This window comes from Mustelus asterias, chromosome 7 (assembly GCF_964213995.1).
Source record: "Mustelus asterias chromosome 7, sMusAst1.hap1.1, whole genome shotgun sequence".
Classification (NCBI taxonomy): Eukaryota; Metazoa; Chordata; class Chondrichthyes; order Carcharhiniformes; family Triakidae; genus Mustelus; species Mustelus asterias.
Genome location: NC_135807.1, coordinates 139428611 through 139450232, shown reverse-complemented (window position 1 = coordinate 139450232; position 21622 = coordinate 139428611). Strand labels below are relative to the sequence as shown.

The following is a 21622-nucleotide window of genomic DNA, read 5'->3' as shown; positions in this document are numbered from 1 at the left end:
GTCATTTCATTTGTCCTTTGTGATAGTGAACTGATAAATGTTGTTGACTACTCTTTGATATCTTAGAGGATACAGACAATCTGGGATGTGACCTTAAACTGTACACACCAAAATCTCCCCAGTTTATTTTCCCACCAGTCTACTGGAGGTGCTCTAGTTGATTCAGGATCCTTGGTTTAAGGAAGAGAAAAATCAATTGTGAATATGTAGTTGTCAGGAGAGCGTTGCATTTGGGTTTTTAATGGCATGCTAAGTTCAAAGTTACTGCTGACCAGCCCCACTGGCCCTTAGAGTAAGTTGATATTTGTTGCATGTCAGTTTCTCCATTGTGATAAGATTCAAATAATTTGAAATATCAAAAATATTTCTGCTACCTTAGTCCCCATATGTAGGCATTATTTATTTCCCTCCCCAAGTTTTTAAATTAAAAGTGAAAAAAATCAGTGCATTTTCCAGCTTTGACAAAGGGTCATCTGGACTCTCAACGTCAGCCCTTTTCTCTTCTCAGACGCTTAGAAACTTCGAAACCCTACAGCACAGAAAGAGGCCATTCAGCCCATCGAGTCTGCACCGACCACAATCCCACCCAGGCCCTACCCCCATATCCCTACACATTTACCCGCTAATCCCTCTAACTTACGCATCTCAGGACACTAAGGGCAATTTTTAGCATGGCCAATCAACCTAACCCGCACATCTTTGGACTGTGGGAGGAAACCGGAGCACCCGGAGAAAACCCACGCAGACACATGGAGAATGTACAAACTCCACACAGACGCTGCCAGACCTGCTGAGATTTTCCAGCATTTTCTCTTTTGGTAGTGCATTTTAATTTCTGCTTTGCGGTCTGAGAATAGTTAAGTGTGATTGGCTGCTTATCCTCCTTGGCAATGTCATTATTGCTAGTGCCTGAGATCTGATTAACGTGCCAGATTCAGAGTGACATCAGGAAAGGAGAAATGTTTACCACAGAGACTGCTAGATTTGTGAACCGCATTCTTCAAGAGTAGCAATGCTGCTGTCAGTTTCATTGACTGCAAGGTCCAGGCTACTGTATTGAGCATTTCTGAAATGTTCGCTGTGTTGATATCGCCAAACCTGCAAAGATGATGCACAGAATGCCTTTCTCATGTTACAGAATTTTGGTTGGATTTGTGCCATCTTTTCCTTGAGGTGCTGCAGAATTCTAAAATCTCCAAGGATATTTGGGGCTTTTAGCACTGTCTCACTCGATATTCCCCTCAACACATTCCATCAATTCAACTCAGCCAGTGACGCCCACGTCCTGTAAATGAATATTTTTTTAAAAAAAGGTTTCTAGCATAGACTGGTTGGGCCAAGTAGCCGCTTTCTGATCTATTCTGTGTAGCCCTATTGCAAACTTTGTAAAACTGTTTGGGTGTATTTCATTTTGCACCTGTGTCATTGGAACATAAAGACAACATATTAAATAAAACATCTAAAATTGAAATTAATTATGCAGGATTTGATGGGGATTGGGATTTGATAGTTAACTGAGGTAGATCACTATAATAGTGGCCTAACATTTAGACTTTGGCAGACTGAACTCATTAATTGTCTTGTAAATGGAGCTATTTCGTTTGACATGTTTATCTTAACCTTTGAGACGGGACAATGGCTTTACCCTGTGGGAATGTAACTCTGGATTATTGCTATCTACTCTGGTATACTTGCATGCTGTACTTGAGAGCAGTTGTTAAATTATTTGTAGTGGTTGTCTGGCTCTAGTGTACATTGTGGATAGAATTGTCATGTTTCTTAACAAATATTTAAGAAATACAAAGATGATATTGCAATTAAAGCCTGGAGGTAATAGTTCTGAAGGTGGCTTATAATGTATCTGTTGGTATGGGTTTATATACAAATATAATTGAGGGTCATAATATGAAACAGTCACTGATCAATCAAATAAATTTAGGAGAAACCTTTCACCCTGAGTGACTGGAATATGTAGCCTGCTGCCATGTAGACTAGTTGAGGCAAATAGCATAGTAGATGCATTCAAGGGAAAGCATTTTTATACATTCACGATGTGGGTGTTGTTGACAAAGCCAGTATTTATTGGGGTGGCACAGTGGTTAGCACTGCTGCCTTATAGCACCAGGGACCCGGGTTCGATTCCCGGCTTGGATCGCTGTCTGTGTGGAGTTTGTACATTCTCCTTGTGTCTGCTTGGGTTTCCTCTGGGTGCTCTGGTTTCCTCCCACAGTCCAAAGACGTGCTGGTTTGGAGCATTGGCCATGCTAAATTCTCCCTCGGTGTATCTGAACAGGTGCCGGAGTGTGGCGACTAGGGGATTTTCACAGTAACTTCATTGCAGTGTGAACATAAGCCTACTTGTGACTAATAAATAAAAACTTTATTACCCACCTCTAATTGTCTTTGAGAAGGTGGTGATGGCTTCTAAGTTGAAACACTGCAGTCATTGTAGCAGTGCTGATAAATAGGGAGTTCCAGAATTTTGTTCCAACGTTATTGTAAGGGTAAGGCCATTGAATGTGAAGGGGAGATGGTTCTGGCACTTGTGAGGCGAATGTTATCTGACATTGTTCAGGCTTGGGTTGACATTGTCGAGGTCTTGCTGCTTGCAGCTTGACTGCTTCAGGACATGAGTTGCAAATGGAACTGAACATTGTAACCATATGTTAGTGTCAATGTGTAACCTTTCAATGGTTAAGAAGTAGAACAGGTTGATGAAACAAGTATTAGTGATGGAAAAAACATGCTGTTGCTGTTTTTGACTTTATTGATAAAATCATGGTAGAACTCAATTGGTATTAGTTAACTGGAAAATTACCAATTGTTAAGCCAGAATTTCCATAGGAAAGATGTTCATACCTGTATTTTAGATGGCCTTGTGCTAAAATTACCTAACTTGTGCTATTGTATAGCTACTGGTCAATATGTGGTGCTCATATCCTTTTGGCTAGTGCCTTTCCTGTTGCTTTGTATTTGATTGACTCCAGTGGAACTCAGCTATTTCGATGCTCATTGGGTTTGGCATCACAATGTGCTGTTCTAGTATGATGACCTTATGAACAATTTACAAAGTTGGTTTATTCTGGGGCAATATAAAATACTTTGGCATCAGCACTGCCTCTACCACACAAGTCTCAAACCAGTAGCTGCAGTATGAATGCATGATTAGTATGATTTAGCAAGGAAGCTAAGTACTGGCAGACATACTATGAAGCACAACTGCATCATTGTGTGGCTCGGAGTCAACATGTGAGCTGAGCAAGGACTGTGTTTGTGGTAAAGTGAGAAGATCTTTGTGAAGCTGTTTTCGTTTGTAACATTCCATCAGGCTTAACTTGGGTGTTTTTCAGTTCTGAGGGAAGGCTGAGAAATGTGCATTATGAACATTCCCTGCAATATGTTGTTTTAGACAAGATCCAAATCTATTTCTGCAATCTCCACACTTGGACAAATTGCAAATGTTTGAGGTTAGTTTGTGACCTAGACAGGCCTTTGGCTGCCTGCTGCGTTTCCAGCCATGAAGATGACATGATCGGGCTGCAGACATTTGCCTACTGGTAAATGATGAAAGTCAACTGATTGAGGGGAAGCAGCTTGAGGGGAACGCTGGAGGGTGTGTAGATAGTGTGTTGTGCTAGAGGTCAATGAGCTTGTTTTTAAAAATAAAAAACTTTTGATTCCAGTTTTTATCTTGAGTAATGCAATGCAAAAGCTGTGCAAATTTGTGTTTCAAATGATCAAAGAATGGGACGTGATGAGTAGAAGCAGATTGCTTTCAGTAGTTGAGGGGTTAAAAGTGAGATATGAGAGATTTAGAATACAGGCGGGTGGCGGGGGGGGACACACACCCACATCTAGACTGGATAAGATTGGAGGAGTATAGGAGTAGAGCGGATAAATGTGATTCGAGGAGCGCATGAGGGTCATGGGAAATGTACGGGCCTGTGGTATGAGTGTATTTTTATCTATTGCTATAGGGTAATTCTTCTGGGGTTAGATTAGAAGCAGGTTGGCCACAGCAAAGTTTATTCAAATTGGCCTGTCCATGACTTCAATAGTGAGTGTAATGTAGGAGAAAATTCCTCATCCATTCTCGAACGACTCCTTGGTGGGGCTTTCTGGTACCGCACCTTTGGCGGAAGCCATTCATGGTGGGTTGTCTGAGTGAGTGCCAGCAGCCTATTGTCACCCTTCTAGCAGAACTGATTGAATAGTGATCAGGAATTTTAACTATGACATCTATTTTTTCATTCTCCCCCTTTCCTTTTCCACCACCTTTTTCTTCCACTGCTCAAGAGACGTGGGGTGCTGGAAATTGGTGTCTGAGATTTATTACTACCCCAAATGATCTATTTGCAGTAGATTGCCCATTCAGCACAGTATTGCTCTGATGTTTCGGGCTCAGTTACCTGCTGCATAACTGACAATTCTATGACTTCAGTTTTGACATAATATGGCATATTTGTGGTTTTGTCACTGAGCAGGCAACCCAGAGACGTTGCAAGCTGTGAAACTCCATTTGATAAATTGGCTAATTTGTGGACCAGCAATAAAATATTCTCCCATCCAGGCTTCTTATGCGTGGTTCCAATTCCATTCTGTGGTTGACTCCTAATGCCTCAAGAGTGACGAGGAATGAACAAAGCATGCCGCCTTATTGCAGCCACCCACAGCCCAGGAGCAAATTATAAAAAAGACGCAAGTGCCAAGCAGAGATGAATAAATGCAACCACTTGTGGTGACAATCTTGTTCTTTTCAAATACTTTGGCATCAAAATGAGCATGATCTTCAGTCATTTATGCAAGAGTGTTTGTCATTTTTTTAAACTCTGATTTCCTTTGAACAGAAATGGAGTTTTCCCAACACAAAATGGTGCTAATATATTTTCCTTGGCAGGGAGCCCTCGCTCTGGGTGGAGAAACTTCCTGCATTTTTAGGTTGTAATATGTCACAATTCTGATGTTGAGTAATTTTAAATGAAGGAAAACAACTTTGGAATATTTCCTGGTTGAACAATAGCTGTTAACCGATTCCTGATGAGTGGTTTATAGATCCATGTACAGGTGCAGTTTGAAAGGAACAGCTTTGACACACTGCCCCTTTCTCCAGTTGTTTTGGTTATGCTTGTTAACAGCCTTGTGTCCATACAGCACAGCGTCCAAGAGAGAAATATTTATTATGAGCAGCTCAAAATCCACTTTGGCTCTGGATTTGTCGGATTCTACAAGTTAATTGTTGCTTCATTATAAACTGCAGTGAGGCTGAGTGAAGGCCGACTCCAAGTTGAACTGCTTAATTTTGATGATAAACCATGTCTGCTCTGGCCACACGTGTTTACCTGATGGGCCTGAGTAAGCTGCTCTTTTGGAGAGTCGATGCAGACTCAATGTGCTGAATGGCCTCCTGTACTGTCGGGATTCGATGGTTCGTTCTTATTTTTCTCTGATCTGTTCAATGTTTTTTTTCTGGGATGAGACTGCCTCACCAAGCTTAAAATGAAAGCAAAATGCTGGTAGTCTGAAACAAAAACAGAAAATGCTAGAAAACCTCTGCATGTCTGGCAGCATCTGTGGTGAGAGAAACAGAGTTAACGTTTGGGATCTGCGTGACTTCTTCAGTGCTTTCTATCCCTCTTCAGCTCTGAAGAAGAGTTATATGGGCTCAATATTAACTCTGGTGCTGCCAGACCTGCTGAGTTTTTCCAACGTTTCCCTGCCTTTGCTGGCTGGGGGCTGTAGATTGGCCAATGGATGCTGTGTATCCTTACTGAGTCTATTTGGATTCTGTCCCGTTCCTGGCACAGTTGATATACAGTCATTGGAATTTGAGCAGCAAACAAATTTTTGCTTTTAGTTTTAAAATCAAATACACACAAGCAGATACAAAGTAAAAAGAAAGACTTTTTTTTAAATAGCACCTCTCTGACCACAGGTCAATAGTGTGGACACTGTATTTAATGTATGTGATTGTCATGGTAATCTCTGCCATTCACTTGCACAATGTTATGTATACCTGTCTTGCTTACGTGTGACACTGAGGAGCTGTATGCTCCCCCGTCCAAAGATTTTTATATTTACAATTGACTGATTGCTGTTTACATTGACTTTAGAATGGGAATCTTTAGCTCTGATCAAATATTGAAGCTTTTCTGCAAAGAAGGGAAGAATGTTCTTCAGAGTTGCATCAAATTGCTTTCTCTTTGGAAAATTGAATACTGTGTTCCCTTTTCGACAGAATGGTGAAGTGCTAAGTCGCTGAATATCACCATACCGCTTCTGTTTTTCTTCATTCCTGGTATCTGCCGTGCTGCTGAAATGAGATTGAATGCTTGTTTCCCCTCGTATTGGTGCTACAGGCAAGTTAGATGGTAGAGTTGAGGTGCTCAACGTGCCCTATTTCACCCATTCCTTTTGTATATGTTGGGTGAGTGTGTGGTGAGCAAACTGGGATTATAACACCAACATGCTAACAACAGCAGCCAAGAAACCTTGCCATGTCTCAGAGACGGGCATTGAGGAGATATGTGACACAAGTGCTGCAATTATTTAACTTGACTGTGGTGTGCAGTTTTAGTCACCAAACCTTATGGAAGGCATACTTGCATTGGAGATAATTCAGTGAAAGTTCACTAGATTGGTTCCTGGGGTGAGAATGTCGGCAGATGATAGACTGAGTAAATTGGGCCTAAACTCTGGAGTTTAGAAGAATGAGAAAAAGTCATTGAAACATACAAGATTCTGAAGGGGCTTGACAGGGTAGACACCAATGCTGTTTCCTTTTGCTGAAGAATCTAGAACACCGGGCACAGTCTCAAGGTAAGGTGTTGATTATTGTGGATTGAGCTGAGGAAATGATTCTTTGAGATTTGTGAATTGTTGCAGTTGTCTTAATATCTAATAGATTCTGTTGATAGATGTTAAATACCCAGTAGTTTTAAGGTAATCAGATGAATAAAAGTTGGGTATTGATTAGTTAATTCTATTTTAAAAAAATGAGTCAACCACCACTGGGTGTCTGGTGTTTAGAGTGAGGAAATCAGCACTGTCTCGACCAAATTGTCATCTTCAAAACCGCGCCCATGCCTTTTCTGACTTTGGCCTGCAGAGGATGGTTACCTGAAAATGGAGATTAGAGATCAGATTTACTCCAGACAGAAGGTTAGAATTGAAGGAAACAGGGAAACGACGGGCCTGTTAGTTTGACACCTGAAAGGGGAAGGTGCTGGAACCGATCATTAAGCAGGTTATAGCTGGGCACTTAGAAAAACACAAAGTCATTGGGAAGAGTCAGCGTAGTTTTGTGAAAGGGAAATCATGTTTGACCTTTTTTTTGGAGTTCTTTGAAGAGTAGCAGGCACTGTAAATAAAGGGGAGCCTGTAGATTTGCTGTACTTGGATTTCCAGAAGGCATTTGATAAGGTGCCACATTGAAGGTTATTGTGGAAAGTTTAAAAAAAACTCATGGTAAGAGATAACATATTAAAGTACAACCTAATCATGGAAACCCTACAGTACAGAAAGAGGCCATTCGGCCCATCGAGTCTGCACTGGCCACAATCCCACCCAGGCCCTACCCCCATATCCCTACATATTTTACCCACTAGTCCCTCTAATCTACGCATCTCTGGACACTAAGGGGCAATTGTTTAGCATAGCCAATCAACCTAACCCGCACATCTTTGGACTGTGGAAGGAAACCGGAACACCCGGAGGAAACCCACGCAGACACGAGGAGAATGTGCAAACTCCACACAGACAGTGACCCAAGCCGGGAATCGAACACAGGTCCCCGGAGCTGTGAAGCAGCAGTGCTAACCACTGCTACCGTGCCACCCAATAAGGGCGGCACAGTAGCACAGTGGTTAGCACTGCTGCTTCACAGCTCCGGGGACCCGGGCTCAATTCCCTGCTTGGGTCACTGTCTGTGTGGAGTTTGCACATTCTCCTCGTGTCTGCGTGGGTTTCCTCCGGGTGTTCCGGTTTCCTTCCACAGTCCAAAGATGTGCGGGTTAGGTTGATTGGCTATGCTAAAAAATTGCCCCTTAGTGTCCTGAGATGCGTAGGTTAGAGGGATTAGCGGGTAAAATATGTAGGGGTATGGGGTTGGGGCCTGGGTGGGATTGTGGTCGGTGCAGACTCGATGGGCCGAATGGCCTCTTTCTGTACTGTAGGGTTTCTATGATATTAGCAAAGTTAGAAGATTCACTGGCTGGCAGAGAACACAGTTAGCATAAATGAGTCTTTTTCTGATCGGCAGGATGTGATGAGTGAAATCCCCCAGGGGTCTGTGCTGGGGCTCAACCTTTTACTATTTATGTCAATGACATGGATGAGGGGGAATGAGGGCACGGTAGCAAAACCTACAGATGTCATAACATACAGATGATATAATCTAAAAGGGACATGAGGAGTTTGCAGTCGGATATAGATAGGTTGATTGGACAAAAGTCTGGCAGATGGAATTGCATAGAATCCCTACAGTGCAGGAGGAGGCCATTCGGCCCATCAAGCCTGCACCGACGACAATCCCACCCAGGCCCTATTCCTGTAATCCCACATATTTACCCTGCTAGTCCCTCTAACCTACGCATCCCGGGACACTAAGGGGCAATTCAGCATGGCCAAGCAACCTAACCCACACATGTTTGAACGTGTGGGAAAATGTAAAGTTGTTCACTGACAGGAAGAGTCAAAAAGCAGATTATTACTTAAATTGAGAACAGGGCATTGGTGAGGCCACACCTCAAATATTGTGTGCACATTTAGCCTGTATTTAAGGAAGGATGTAAAGGCAGTTCAGAGGAAGTTTACCAGATTGATACCTGGAATGAGCAGATTGTCTAATGAGGAAAGGTTAGACAGACTCGGCTTTTTTGCACTGGAGTTTGGAAGAGTGAGGGGTGACTTGATTGAAGTATGTAAAGTCATTATGATATTGACAAGATGGATGCGATGTTTCCTCCTGTGGGCGAGCCCAGAACTGGGAGGGGAGACACTGTTTTAAAATTAGAAGTTGCCTTTAAAGGACAGAGAAGAGGAGAAATGTTTTCACGGAATATTTTTAAGGCGGAGGTAGATAGATTCTTGTTAGGCAAGGGAATCGAAGGTTATTGGCTGTGGATGGGAATGTAGAACTTGAAATTCAAAACTGATCAGCCATGATCTTGTCGAATGTTAAAACAGGCTTGAGGGGCCGAATGGCCTATTTCTCCTATTTTGTATGTGTGGAGTTTGTTTTTTTGAGACAACTGTAATTGAAGACTCCTTGAAGTAAGATGGCTAAAAGGTGGCAGGGTATGATTTTCCACCACAGTTTTCTAAAATGGAACCTTGGGATCAATGGAATAATACAGTTGATTTATTGACATAGTTTATGTCTTTACTGAGAAGAAAGCAAGCGTTGGTTCTGGCACTTGGCTTCCTGCCAGGAGCAAGATCCACTGCACAAGGTTCTCTGTACTGGATGTTCTGAAACTGGACAATGAATATGTTTTGGATGTTCTGTTAAAATTCCTGGATAAAATTTGAGATGACTTATTGAATGCCTATGAGCCTGGTCTGACTTTGATAAATTTCAAAATCTGGATGATTCTTCCAACAGGAAAAGGTCATAGAGTTTAGCCGATGATCCATGAGATTGCAGCAATTCCGCTTGGAAATTCCGAGATCATTGTTTGCCTTGAAATTATTGGACTATGCTTGGATAACAAACATGCTCTTGGTTTTAACCAGAATTAGAATCAAAAAGAGAAACACTTTTGGATCAGATGTCTGAAGCCTTAAAAAATAGTGGGAAAGCATTCATTTCCGGCTGCTTTTATGGTGCAAGTGGAGTCTTCGGCAGTGACACCAACGATAGAGGATACAATGCTGGCAGCATTTCATGACTGTTCAAATATAGAGCCCCAAGCATCTGTATAAAAAGAAAGTTGCAAACAAACTACGAGGACAGAGGCCCTGTTGGGAGCTATAACAGGTGGTGGAGGTTGGAGAACATGGGAGGGCTGGTCAGGAAGTGAGTTGAAATTAAGTCTCGAGATAATGGGTGTGAATGAGGGCTTGGCATCAGATGAAATGAGACAGAGTGGAATTGAGAGATGATGCAGAGATGGAAATAGGTGACCTTATAGTGATGTCATGGATATGTGGTTGGAAACTCATTTCTGGATCAAATATGACCCCAACAGCCTGGCTCAGACTCTGGCAGATGCCAGGGAGAGGGTGATGGAGGGGCTGGAGTTTGTAATGGGGACTGAAGCCAATGGCTTCGGTCTTTCCAATATTTAATCGGAGGAAATTTCCACTCGTCCAATGTTTGGCTTTGAGTAACACATGGTGGTTGTATCAAATGTCATTAAATCCCTCGGGTTTCAGTGAGCACAATCTGCATGAAATTGTGTACCATGTCCAGTTCAACTCTGAATCAGTGGAAAGACCTTTTGGACTATCACAACTTCCTATCTGCTGCTGCAAGTTTACATTCAAATTTGTACCAATAGTGGGGGGAACTCAAAAATGCTCTGAGATTGGAGCCTCAGTCCAGTGCTTTATAGCACTGGCAGTGCTACTGCAAATGAATTGTCAGAAGAACTTTATAACTATTCGCTCTGTAGATGTGTTTCCAGATTTTGATATATCTGAAGATTTTGAAGTATTTAATAAGATAAAGTACTGGATCAATAGGAAAGTCACTGGTTTGAGGCAATAGAGGAATTTTACTTATGGGGTATCAAGCCAATCAAGAAGCATTATTGGCTTGTGTAGCTCATTTCCATCTATTGGAAAAAAGGACAAGCTTGCATCTGTATGGACTTCTTCATCCATTGTCACCAAGTTCTCTACGTTAAATTAAAATGACCTTTGAAGTTTCATCCCTTGTGTAGCATTGCAATCGAAGTGTAGATAGCAAGATCGCCTGAACAGCAATGAGATTAAAAAAACAGCCAGCAACTTGCTCTTTTGAAGAGTAACTGAATCGTCATCCTTTCTGGAGTTATTTGAGCTAGCAGATTAAACAGTTAATTCTGTGACAGTTACAAGATAGTTTTCATGGGCTTCAAAAAATACATAAAGTTTTCAAGAAAATTGAGTTGTCTCATTGCTGTATTTGTGTGTAGCTTAACGTTTAGAAATAAAACCCACCTGGAGAGGCATGGAATGTAACAAAAATAACTGTTGAGCCCTTTTTTCATTGTGCTGCTCATGTGGTTCCCTTTCCCGCCCATGCAAAATAATAAAATGCTTTTTAGCGACTGTTGAGGCTGTGCTGGGCTTTAGTAGTTGGAGGTTTCAGTAAATGAGCTTTGTGGTTTCCCTAGCTGCGTGAAATGTCCTTTAAAGGAAATAAGCCAAGTTAATCATCCAATCAAGACAGTCTTGGCTCAATGAAAACCCATTGATAGTGGAGAAATTGAGATTTGTTGTTTTTTAAAAAAAAACTGTTTTACTGACATTGCAGCTCACAGCTTTTCATTTAAAGCGAGGGTCTCTAGGTTGGCTGAATATTGTTAGTGTGCTGATATGGCCTCCATATGGAGGCATGTTGCAGTGGACTTATTCTAAGTGAAGGAAACAAATCGTGATTTCAGCTCTTGCTGAATATTCAGAAATGAGGGAAAGACCTGAAATGAAATGTACTGAAGTTTATAAGAGCAGCTTTGAGAAACTGGAGGGTGAATTGGAACTGCACCAATAGTGACTAATCTTCATCAAAGCTGAGACAACAGCAGTTCTTCTGGAGATCTGGGTTCACATCTAGTTGAAGTGGAAAAACTAGTTTGTAGTGCACTTGATTGAAACTTTGGCATTTTGTCTCAAATTGCTGAGTGGTCATAGCCCGCAGTAGATAATCAAGTTTACTTTGAGATATTTGAGTTTTTTAGATCAGGAAATTACATACGATCTATTTTCATTGCATTAAAGAAATCATAATTATGGAAAATGTTGTCGTCATAGTATCGTAGGTGCAACGACATCTCAACATATCGTGTTCTCAAATTAATGCCATTGATCGAGTGATATGTGGACTAGTAGGCTATTAGGATTCTGCTTCTGTCACTTGTGTATTGGACATCGCGTATCCCTGCAACCTTCAGCTCCTAAACTCTCAATTCCTCTGCTAAATTTCTGCTGCCTGGTTACTAACTAGAGGACATAGTTTTTTATGATTTAGTTTATCAAAACCCTTCAGTTTTGAGTACTTACTCATCTCCGCTTGTGTGTTCATTATTCTCATCTTTAGTTTCTCTCGTCACTCGTACCTAAAGTATTTCACAAATCTGGTGTCACGTGGAAAGAAAACATTAAAGTCTTTGTAGTCAGTCGGCATTTAGTAATAGCATTTGTCAAACCTAGGCTGATCTGGGAGTATTCCTTGTTGTAACTGGTTCCTGTGGTTATAGAAGTGAAGCAATATTTGTGCTCTAATGAGTCCAATGTAGAAATTGACTGGAGTACCTGAAGGATGTTTGAATTTGGCGCTTAAGCAATGAAACAGCTGAGAAGGAAGTTGAAGTATAGAGGGGAGCCATTGATGTGTTGGTGAACCATGGAGGTTTACAGTCCGTTGGCTCCCTGCTGCAAACATTCCCAAATGTTCCATCACTCAAACCAGCCTGCCATCCATTGACTCTGTCTACATTTCCCGCTGCCTTGGAAAAGCAGCCAGCATAATCAAGGGCCCCACGCACCCCAAACATTCTCTCTTCCACCACCTCCCGTTGGGAAAAAGATGACAAAAGTCTGAGGACATGTACCAACCGACTCGAGAACAGCTTCTTTCCTGCTGCCATCAGACTTTTGAATGGACGTACCTTGCATTAAGTTGATCTTTCTCTACACCCTTGCTGTGACTGTAACACGTTCTGCACTCTCTCCTTTCCTTCTCTATGAATGGTATTCTTTGTATAGCGCACAAGAAACAATACTTTTCACAGTGTACCAATACATGTGACAATAAATCAAATCCGTAAAGATCGTTCAAAAAGAAGTTTGAAGCACAACACTCGATGAATTGCACAGCCTTTCAGTTGCATTAGAGGTGCGAATAGGGTTTTACCAAAATAATTGGTCTTGTGTTGCATAAAGTTTTTAGAATGCTAGTTTGTAATCATAGATGGAAATTGCCCAGCTGTGAATGGATCACATGCACTCGGGGCATGGGAGATTGAGGGCAAACTATGCAAATGAGCTTTGTTTCTGTGTGATTGGGACTGCTGTGTCACGTTTGAAGGGTTAAATGTGTTGTTGCAGTTCCCATAATGAGCCTTTGCTGTCCTTATTTCTGGGTGAAGGGGTTGAATGAGAGAAAAACAATCCAGAGATGGTTTGAGGCTTTAACAAAGAAAGGAACTGATCACACGATAATACTTGGCTTTCATTCATTGGGACTTCTGCAAAGTGATGGGTATTTAGTAATGAGTCATGCTAGCTGCAGGCTGTATAGCCAGTTAGAGAGAAAAAAATCAAACATTTCCATTTTGCCATCAGAATGCAAGTTGTTTGCTTTTGCTGATTAAGGTGGATATGTTAACTTTGTGTGGGTGACGATATCTGATTGGAATGTCACATTTAAACACGGCATTGTGGTTAGCACTTATAGCGCTGGGGGCCCGAGTTCGATTCCTGACTTGGGTCACTGTTTGTATGGAGTTTGCATGTTCTCCCCGTGTCTGTGAAAGTTTCCTCCGGGCGCTCCGGTTTCCTCCCACAGTCTGAAAGACGTGCTGGTTAGGTTGCATTGGTCATGCTAAATTCTCCCTCAGTGTACCCGAACAGGCGCCGGAGTGTGGCAACTAGGGCATTTTCACAGTAACTTCATTGCAGTGTTAATGTAAGCCTACTTGTGACACGAATAAATAAACTTTAAAACATTTGTTCTTGTTTTGGAGCCCCTGAAATCATTTGGCTGCATTTTACATTGCAGTCCTCCGTTTGAAATTCTTGTTTTTTTTTAATGAAACCCTTGTCCATCCATTAGGAACAGATGGCATTGTAGAAAAGCCCTTGCTGTACAGCGTAACCAGCTGCTTTGCAAAAACCGTAATGTAGTATGAACAGAATGAAACACAACCAAATGAGGTGTAAATTTGACTGATCACATTGGCATTGTTTGAGTAGCTACTGAATGCTGAAGGTTGTTAACTAAAGTGCTACCAGCTTCCAGTAGAATCTGAATGACTTTTAAGGGTTCATGTCACACTATCTGTAACCCCCACAACTTGCCTGGATGTGCAAAATCTCACTAGCTGTCCTGTCTGGAGACAATACACATCTCTTTAACCTGTGCTTAATGCTCCCTCCACTCACATTGTCTGTACCTTAAAGACTTGATTAGCTGTAAAGACTTGCATTCCAACCATTATTCATGTAAATTGAGTTTGTGTCTTTGTGCCCTGTTTGTGATCAGAACTCCCACCCACCTGACGAAGGGACAGCCTGTTCCGAAAGCTCGTGGCTTTTGCTACCAAATAAACCTGTTGGACTTTAACCAGGTGTTGTTAGACTTCTTACTGATTTTTAAGGCAACAGTGCACTGATACGATTACCCATTAAAGACCTGTGACTTTGCAATGTACTCTGGCCATGCTAAATTGCCCTTTAGTGTCAGGAGGACTAGCTAGGGTAAATGCATGATGCTGTGGGGATAGGGCCTGAGTGGGATTATGGTCGGTGCAGACTCGATGGGTCAAATGGCCTCCTTGCACTGTAGGATTCTATGATCAACAACTGAGTGAAATACACTGATCTGCCCAAAACCTGCTGTGTGTCCTAGTGCGATAACCAAGTGTGCCGACTGGCACATACCAAGGTCTAGGACTAAATGTTGAGGGATGCGCTAAAGCATGTGCATCTTGCACAAAGGCTCAATGGGGAAGGCCAATGTCAATGCCCTCCCAACATAGTACACCAGGGGGGCTAGAACCCATTAAGAGAATGTTTGACTTGAAATGTAAATATAACCTGTAATGACAAGTGTAGTGAGACATCTCATGCACTGTTCTGAAAGGAAGCGATCAGCATTGCACTTTTGTAAATTTTATACATGTGTATTCTCCGAGGCTGGGGGGAGGGGGGTGGAGACGGCCAGAACCCCCTCAGTCTGTACGAGATTATATGTTGTCATCAGCTATGACAAGTGAAGAATGCAGTTGATTTCGATTACAATCTGGATTTGTCAGTGTATTCAGACTGATAAATTAACTGTGGACTCGAATCAATGTTGTAAATAAATTGGTTACAGTGCAGAGCAATAACGTCATATTCCTGAAGTCATTGGGAGGAGAAAGGCTTCATTATTTCACTTCCACACAGTTTTACTGAGTTTGCTCTGCTGTCCAAGAACAGATAAAATCATAGAAGGAGGCTAATCGGCCCATCGAGTCTGCACTGACCCCATCTATTTACCCTGCTAATCCCCCGATGATCTGCTCGCTACCCTTTCCCTATAGGCCAGGAATTTTCTTTGATTTATCTTTCTACGTTCTTGCATTTCCCTTGCCTATTCCAGCAGTTCCCTCTGTTTATTGTTGCTGGTCTTGTGTTTTTTCTAAATGACACTGAGAGGAACAAGATCAGTTTCTGTTCAGTCGTCTTTTCAACATTTGTAAACTTGCATTCTTTTAAAAATTCTGGAAAAACCCTGAAGGTTTTTTGGCATCATGGTAAATTCTTTGAAAGTGGCCTTTGAGTAATATTCCTGTTTGTCATGATTCCTTTCCTTTTAACTCCTTTCAACAATATCAACAAAATGAAGTAGATTGTCATCGACTTTAGGAAGCGTAAAGGAGAACATGCCCCTGTCTACATCAACGGGGACGAAGTAGAAATGGTTGAGAGCTTCAAGTTTTTAGGTGTCCAGATCAACAACAACCTGTCCTGGTTTCCCCCCCCATGCTGACCCTATAGTTAAGAGAGCCCTCCAACGCCTCTACTTTCTCAGAAGAATTGAGGAAATTTGGCATGTCCACTACGACACTCTCCAACTTTTACAGATGCACCATAGAATGCATTCTTTCTGGTTGTATCACAGTTTGGTATGGCTCCTGCTCTGCCTGCCCAAGACCGCAAGAAACTGCAAAGGGTCGTGAATGTAGCCCAGTCCATCACACAAACCAGCCCCCTATCCATTGACTCTGTCTACACTCGCTGCCTCGGACAAGCAGCCGGCATAATTAAAACCGTGTATACCCTGGACATTCTCTCTCCCATCTTCTTTCGTTAGGCAAAAGGCACAAAAGTCTGAGATCACGTACTAACCAACTTGAGAACAGCTTCTTCCCTGCTGCCATCAGACTTTTGAATGAACCTATCTCGCACTAAGTTGATCTTTGTCTACACCCTATAACACATACTGTATAGGGTGTACAGTATACGGTGTATACACAGACTGTAACACATTCTGAACTCTCCTTTCCTTCTCTATGAACGGTATGCTTTGGATAGCGCACAAGAAACAATACTCTTCACTGTATACGAATACATGTGACAAATCAAATCAAATTTCAACTTAATATAAAAATAAAGAACAAGAAAAGTTTATCTGGCTGGATTCTTCATCCTTTGGTCTTGTTAATGCATTATAACTTCATATGGGAAAGGCACAAGTTGGAGTGTCTAATTTGCCTAAGCATACAATGCCTTCTTGCGATGCCAGTGGAGAACGAAGGCTCCACTGCCTCCCAGAAGAGATTTGCGTTGACAGGTTGCTGTGACATGTTCCATGGTCTGGGACTCTGGCTACAGTTCCAGTTGGTTCTCCCTCATCTTCCATTCTGGAGTAGGTCACTGCATCGTCCATGCCCCGTGTGGATTTGCTACTCGCCATCTTCTGTTGTCAAGGAAGGTGATTGCCAGGAACCTCTATGTCTGTCCATCTGGATAATGAGATATTTCTAGAATGGCTGCTGGTGTGATTTTAAATACGGCATTGGTGGGTTTTGCAAGTCGTTGTGAATGAGGAGATCAGTGTTGCTCCTGACTCCCTCCATCTCGACGAGCATGATCGCATTCTGGTAAATGGCAGGCAGCATAATGCGGGCTGGCAAAGGATGTAACTAAGTTGGAGTGCTGTTAAATGTCCCTGACCCTGTCCTGATGGTAGCATTTAGCTGCAGATCTACAATCTGGTGTGTAGCAGCTGCAGTGTCCTGAAGCAGAACAGTAATCTGCAGCAGTTTAGACTCTAGCCTCTGTTGTGGTGCAGTGTTCTGCTATGCTCCTCCATGATGATCCAGTGAGTTTATGGACCAGATTCATTGGATTTTATATTTTAGTTAGTGAGTGAGATTTTGTGTTCAGATCGAATGCCAATATAATTGATCTTGCTTAGACTGGAGTGGAGGCGGTATCTCTGGAAGTTACATAGAACATAGAATAGTACAGCACAGTACAGGCCCTTCGGCCCACGATGTTGTGCCGAACCTTGTCCGAAACCAAGATCAAGCTATCCCACTCCCTATCATTCTCGTGTGCTCCATGTGCCTATCCAATAACCACTTGTGCAGTAGCATTCAGTTGGCCCCGGTCGCTGATTAGTGTCTCAATGCTTCCTCTGGTGTTGATACTTGTCAGTAGTGCAATGTCAACGTTGGGGATTTGGTGTGGGCATGCCCACTATATTGATGTTAAAAAGGCTGGTCAGAGGACCAACTCGTGTTGCAGGCAATTGGTGCGTATCTGTGTTCAGCTGGTCCTGACCCCAGAATAAATACACAACTTATGGTCGCTTGTTAGCGTGCTCGGAAAACTCAGGTTTTGTGGTATTGAAGAATTGTTGAAAGCTTCAGTTGCAGACCTTTGAGGCAGGCAATGTTGTATGCTCAGGATAAGACTGTGAAGGTCTGAACCCTGCCTCATTGTTGGAAGTTGCTGTGCAAGAACCAGGTCAAAGCAATTGACCTACCATGACAACCTACACCTGGTCTCCATGCATGTCAGATCATAGAACACCCAGAGATGGCCTCCTGGCCTACCAACTTTGAGGCAGCGTTCCAGAAACTGTTGAAGACCTCAGCTGCCTTCATTGGCTTATCAGCATAGAATGCTGTCAATCAGCTACTGAAGCTTTTAACAATGATTCAACATGTAAAGCTTTAAGTCTTATGAACATGCTCACGAGCAACAGTAAATGCTGCGTTTACTCTGGTGATGAGACCTGCTGAACGCACATGCTCACTAACGGTCTGCCACGTGATTTGGTTCTTGGACCAGCATGAAAACATTGAGCATGTCGACCAGAGCTTCCTTCCAGGCCACGCCAACCAAGGTAATTGGACCAGCACACCACATTGATCAACTTGAAGCATTCTGTGAAACTTCTGAGCACTCCATTCAATAAATGTTATACGATTTTTACAAAGTTTAATGTTGCTTGGCTGAAGTTGAGGTATTTTATATAACCAGTATATGATGGAGTTAGTGGCAGCGTGTTTCGAGGATGAAGATGGATTCAACCCCACCAATAGACCTGTGTGCATAATCTAGGCTGCCACTTCAGAATTGCCGTCTGTTTTGCCATCTGTATAAGCCGTTATACAAGGCCTTTATCTGCCTCTTAAAGTGGAATGAAAGATCCCATGGTGTTGTTTGAGGAAACTCAACTTTCAACCAATATTGCCAAAAGATTACCTCATTTCCATATGGATCTCGTTGTGTGCAAATTTGTTGCCAGGTTTAACTAAGTGATTTGAAGTTTAAAGTTTATTTATTAGTGTCACAAGTAGGTTTACATTAACACTGCAATGAAGTTGCTGTGAAAATCCCCTAGTCGCCACAATCCGGCGCTTGTTTGGGTACACTGAGGGAGAATTTAGCATGGCAAATGCACCTAATCAGCATGTCTTTCAGACTGTGGGAGCACCCGGAGGAAACCCACGCAGACACGGGGAGAATGTGCAGACTCCGCACAGACAGTGACCCAAGCCAGGAATCAAACCCAGGTCCCTGGCGCTGTTAGACAGCAGTGCTAACCACTGTGCCGCCCTACACAAAGTAATTAAATAGCTGTGTAGTTCTTTCGGATGGTTTGAGAATAAGAGAGGCACCTTGACTCAAGCTGAAGTGGCAGGGTTATAGTTTTAAAATGTTGGGCATCTTGTACAAAGGTGAACTGTCTACATGAGGCCAAATATACATTTTGCTACGTGATGTGAGTTTAAAACAATCAAATATGGGAATGTCAAGAAACAGTAGGCTAAGAAGGTGATCCAGTGCTATATACCTAGGGCTTGAATGTAAGTGATTCTTCAATTATCTTTTTATGTACTTCATCCTTGAAGATCGCGGTCATGTGCACCAACTTGTGCTGGAGTTTGTACCTTTCCTGCTGTTTTCCAAAGTATTCCCGCTGCTTGGTTTTGTCCAATGACACTAATGTGAATAGTGATTTAGGAAAAACCTAGATGTGTTGGAATGTCCAATGCATAATCAAGGTCGGTAGTTGCTTTACTGAATTGCTGGGTTACAGCAGTAGGGTTGCTTTTATGGAAAACATTGTAATTGCATTTTATACCAATGGTTTCCTTTATTCCAGCATTTTGTTCAGATTGTGTGGAACGGATTCTCAGTCTTAAAAACAAGTTAGTGTAAAACCCTCTGTGCAGTATGATCTTCTGCCCTTAGTAAGGACCAAGCCACTCGTAAGGATAAGCATGTGCTCTTTCTCCAGTTTGCCGGTGTTTCCTCTTGAGAATGCTGCATCACATTGGGATGCAGTTCCATCATCCTCTGTGTACCATCTGTCGTCTTCCAAATGTCCTCCGATTTATTCCCAGGTGGGGTGAAACATTGAATATCTGCAGGTTATTTGATGGAAGGGGCCATTGCAACAAGGCCAGATCCATTCAGGAATACTTGTTCTCACGGGAGATACTGGATGATTAAATCAGCTGTAATTTTCTTGCTGTGATTCTTGGCCATTGCTGAATTAATAAATCTCCGGGTCAAACACTTATTCTGCTTCGCATGTATTGCGTTTGCGAACTAAGCCATCGGTAAAAATAAGGACACTGTTTAATTCTAGGACTGGAGAGTAACCCATAATGACAATTTGTAAGAAATGTTTAGTCTTCCCCTTGCATATGCTGAAACCCAGTGATAGCACATGTGGAAATAACTTAGAAAATTCAAGGAATTATTTTAAATTATTTAAATTAAATCCAAATGCATTTTTGTCAATGGGCTTATAGGTAGTTTGACTGTCTGAACTATTTTGCATTTTGCACTCAAGGGTGGGGAGATCTTTATCCCATTTTTCTGGCAGAAGAAATTCACTTTGGTGGTGAAACTAGATCCAGTTTATAAAACAATACCAGATTATGAGCGTGCTAATCTTTCAAACAAAGTGATCCAGTTATTTACAGCTTTTACGATCTGCCCAACTTTCAAACATGATGAGCCCCATCACTAGGAAACGATAACAACAAACACTTGCATTTGTTTGGTGCCTTTAACATGTAATTAGCTATGAGGAGAGATTGGGTAAAGTGGGGTTGTTCTCCCTTGAAAGACGGAGAATGAGGGGAGATCTAATAGAGGTGTACAAGATTATGAAGGGTATAGATAGGGTGAACAGTGGGAAGCTTTTTCCCAGGTCGGAGGTGACGATCACGAGGGGTCACGGGCTCAAGGTTCTTTGTTCTTTGTAATGCTTTTCCAAGGAAACACGCAGTAGTGTACTCGGATAAAATTGACACCAAGCCAAAAGGGTGATATTAGAAGGAGCAGCTAACAACTTGGCCAGGTGGTGTTGCAGAATGGTTAATGGAGGGAGTTTTGAGGCTTGGGACAGAAAAATATCAACATACCGTCACCAGTGGTTGGTCACAGATGATTGGGGAAGGAGTTCCTGGGATTTTGGGGCTGGAGAAGGTTGTGAAGAGAGAGTATGGTGAGCCCATGAAAGGATTTAAAGATGAAGATTAGTGTTTTAAATTTCAGGATGTTGAGAGTTTGAGACTTGGGGTAAGGCAGTGAGAGTAGGCGAGTGAGACTCTGCAGGTTAGAATATGGATTTTAAAAGTTTTGCATGATCTGAAGTTCATGGAGGAGAGGGGAGGGCAGCCCAGTTTGGAGATGGTACTGGCCAGGATGAGGGTTTCTCTCGCTGATAATTGAGGCAGGGTTATAAACTGCTGATGTTTGTTGTAAATATTACTGGTGAATAGCATGTGGTTCACTTCACATTTATGTCCTAGGCTGAGGCTATAAACAGTCTGGCTCAAATTGCGACTGTTTGGGAAGGAAAGAGGCATTGGTGACAAGGGCGCGGAGTTGGTTCAAAGGAGTGAACTTGTGGACACTCCCCTCCAGGATTGGAAGTTGTACATGCACACTGAAAATGCAGGCAGTGGAGGAGTTGGAACCAATGGGAGAGAGGTAGAGTTGAGGGTCGTCAGTGTACAAATGGAAGCTGACTTCATTTTTATGGACAATGTAGTTGATAAAGAGGGACCAGCTCTAGAGGAAGTGGTGTGACAGCAGGAAGCACAGTCATCACTGAACGTACTTTGGCTGAGTACGATCTTTTTCCCTGACATTTTCAATGGTTATCAAAAATTCTTCAAAGATTAGTTTGGTAGCTGGAATATTTTTCATTTAACTGAACATGACTTTCCTGCAGAAA

The 21622-nt window shown here is 42.3% G+C and overlaps 1 protein-coding gene across 6 annotated transcripts in view; it reads left to right on the top strand.

The window, feature by feature from the left end:
- LOC144495997 (septin-7) overlaps positions 1 to 21622 on the top strand; it is a 144921-nt gene that overhangs the window by 18425 nt on the left and 104874 nt on the right. For 2 of the 6 annotated variants that reach the window (XM_078216929.1, XM_078216928.1), the window contains exon 1: positions 14413 to 14492. The exons of the other annotated variants lie outside the window; for them this stretch is intronic. The gene's annotated coding sequence lies outside the window, so the exon portion shown is untranslated. Of the gene's footprint in view, positions 1 to 14412; positions 14493 to 21622 lie in introns of those variants that run through there. 6 annotated transcript variants of the gene reach the window in all.